Source organism: Bos javanicus, chromosome 7, assembly GCF_032452875.1.
Source record: "Bos javanicus breed banteng chromosome 7, ARS-OSU_banteng_1.0, whole genome shotgun sequence".
Taxonomy (NCBI): domain Eukaryota; kingdom Metazoa; phylum Chordata; class Mammalia; order Artiodactyla; family Bovidae; genus Bos; species Bos javanicus.
The window spans coordinates 102986218-102989506 of NC_083874.1; the positions used below are offsets into that span (position 1 = coordinate 102986218).

At 38.6% G+C, this 3289-nt stretch overlaps 1 pseudogene; it reads right to left on the reverse strand.

Annotated features, from left to right (window-relative positions):
- Positions 1-2163: 2163 nt before the first annotated feature.
- LOC133252169 (small ribosomal subunit protein eS8-like) lies at positions 2164-3048 on the reverse strand (annotated as a pseudogene).
- Positions 3049-3289: the final 241 nt, after the last annotated feature.

A 3289-nucleotide genomic window follows, 5' to 3' on the forward strand; every position in this document is an offset into this window, starting at 1 on the left:
AGGTTTTACACATTGGATTTCAGAAATGCCAGCTTCATTCATTTGTCTGTTTACTTATTGACTAACCTTTCTTGTATTCCTTCCATGTGAGGAGCACTGTGCTAGAAATGCATATATATGGCCTGTGGTATCATGAAGTCTGGATGAGACAGTAATGAGTATATGCACATTCCCCCAAAATAGTGCAAAAGAACCGCAGAAGAAGGCATGGAAACCTGAAGGCACAAAGGGAAAGTGATGAATACTGGTTAAATGAATTAAGAAAATCTCTCCAGAAGACTAGAACTGTGAAATAAAACTATAGATAATGAAAATTATGCCAGGTGGTTAGAGGGCATATTCAATATAGAAGGTCAACCCAACAGGGAGAGAAATCATCCAAGTGACTGTAAGGGGAAAAGTGAAAGTGAAAGTGAAGTTGCTCAGTCGTGTCTGACTCTTTGCGACCCCGTGAACTGTAGCCTACCAGGCTCCTCTGTCCATGGGATTTTCCAGGCACGAGTACTGGAGTGGATTGCCATTTCCTTCTCCAGGGGATCCTCCCAACCCAGGGATCGAACCCAGGTCTCCCACATTGTAGACAGACGCTTTACCGTCTGAGCCACCAGGGAAGTGAATAAGGGGAAAAGAGCACCAAAAAGCATTCAGGATTTGAGTGATGAGACTAGTAATGAGGCCTAGGGATCAATCTGGAGAGTTCAGAAGGGCTGATTACAAAGACCCTCCTAGACCATGCCCCTGAGTTATCCCTCTATATCCTCCTAGAGAAAATGGACTTCCACTTGACATTTTAGAACAAAGAGAAACAATCAAACATGCCTGCTTAGAAGGATTACTATCTTGACAATTGGAAAACAGATTAGATTAGATTAAGTAGATAAGCTAGATAAGAAGGCAGATAGCAAGGCTATCATCTGGGAAGATATTTTAATAGTCTTTATTTCAATAGCACTATAGGTATGTGCCTGTTTATATGTATATGTTTGTGTCCATTTTATAAGTTAATTTTATAAATAAAAATATAATTCTTTAATTTATGTAAATATTTAACTTTTTGTTAATATTACATATAAGGATAATATTTATGTTGTTTTATATAGCATGTGTTTTATATATATAATATTATATATAATATTGTATTCCAGATAAAAAGAATGAGATACATTTCTCTATTGGTACAAGGAAAACATAAAGTTATAGTATTGAATATTATATATATATATAATTTTATTAAATATATAAAACAAAGATCAAATGAGCATCAAGTTTTGAATTTTTTAATATAAAATTATTTATTTTAATTGGAGGTTAATTACTTTACAATATTGTATTGGTTTTGCCATACAGCAACATGACATACACACCAAGTTTTGAATTTTGAAGTGATCTTGCTTGACTGGTCCAAGGCATCACGTCATGAAAAAGACTATGATAAAAAAGATGTTTACAAAAAGAAGAAAAGAATAAAAATAGCTTGAACAAGTAATATGATAAAAAAAAGGGGGAGAACCCACAGATTTCTTAAAAATGAATGCAAAAGTAGATTAATATCTGGCAAGTGTAAGTACATTTGAAAACTGATATAGAGGCAAACATGTGTATTATTAGAAATTTACCTAACCTGACTACTTGGCTAATTTTCTTTCTTTCAGATGTAGTAAAGCATATCCCTAACTCTTAATTTTTTATTTTCATTTTGCTTTGATTATGCTCATGACTTAATGACTTGTTCCATGATGTGTTCTTTCTTCTTTTAAAGATGGTTGTGCTAAAACCTGCTGTCATTTACTTAGAATCCTTTGAATCCTTAGAATCCTTTCAGGGAGCCACTGTTGTAAGAATTATAGGGATACATGTTATTATTTCCATCTTTCACATGAAAACTTAGAGAACTCAAGAGATGAGCCAAAAGTCATAGTCTACTGGGGCAACCAAGCCAGAGTTTACGCCAATATCAATCTGATTCTAGACCAGTGTTCTTTTCACTACACAGTGTTAAGTGGTTTAAATCAAATTGAATTAGGTGTGCGATCATAAATTTTCATGGCAGAAGTTGGTCTGTTAACTGCATCCATATTCACTAAAGAAAAGCTTGGTATGGCTGTTTAAATTGTTAGATTTTAGGTTTGGGGTTGAAAGCTCTTCTGACATAAATTTAATCTGCTAGATTAGAGTAATAGATCTGATATATAGAGGTGAAGTGATTAATGTAATTTTTCTTGGCTGTAGCAAGACTTTTTTTTTAGAACGGTAAATGGCTTTATTGCATGAGCTAAGACAGGAGGAAGAGGGTTTCTTGGCCTTTCGGGCCTTGATCTTCCTCAGACAGAACTCCAGCTCCTTCTCCTTTAATACACGGCCCTCTGCTGGGCCACGCCGGCCTGGTCTTGGAGCGATGCAGGCAAGAAGCTTGCCCGGCTGAAACCGCTCCTCTGGAAGACTGCTAATTGTGGCGTTCTTTTTCCTTTCATGATATTTCTTCTGCATTTTCTTTGATCGTTTCTTGTTGAAAATCTCTTCCTCCTTGGGAGGCAGCCTGGCCCCCTCCTAGGCCCCGAGAGGCAGCGCAGGGCGGGGCTCACACCGCTGTCCCTACGGCGTGCTGTCCATGAGCACAAAGCACTTCTTCCCCATGGTCTTGGTAGGGACCAGCCCATCGCTGGATGCGCTACAGACAACATCCGTGATCCTTGTCCGGCGCGTCCAGCACTGGGAGCCCAGGAGAAGTTCCCCACGTCCAGCCTCAAGGCCGGGTACTTGCTGCCTCCCGCACATGGACTGTGTATATGCGGCGGGGCCAGTGTTTGTGTTGGCAGCGGGGAGTGCCTGTTCATATTTTTTGGTACGGCTTTGTCTTGCCTCTGGGTTTCCGAGGCTTGTGCCGTTTGTCCTGAGAGATGCCCATTGCTCGGTGCTGGCTGGAAAGAGCGTGGCTGTAGCAAGACTTTTATACCACATTCCTTGTATATCAATAAGTTTATTAGTAGACTACTTGAATCACTGAACTTATTATCCAAAAAGCCCTATTAACTAGTATCTTCATTAAGAAGAGTGAATGAGAACGCTATTGGCTGGATGCAAAAACAAAGAAAAAACTTTGTGACAGCAGGAAATAGATAAGGTTTTAAGGAAGCTTCAAATGACAATTAGAATTGTTTTTGACGTTATAGTTAATTTACAATGTTGTGTTAATTTCAGGTGTACAGCGAAGTGGTTCATGCATATACGTGTGTTGCTCCATCTTTTTTCAGATTCCTTTCCCATAGGTTATTGCAAAATACTGAGTAGA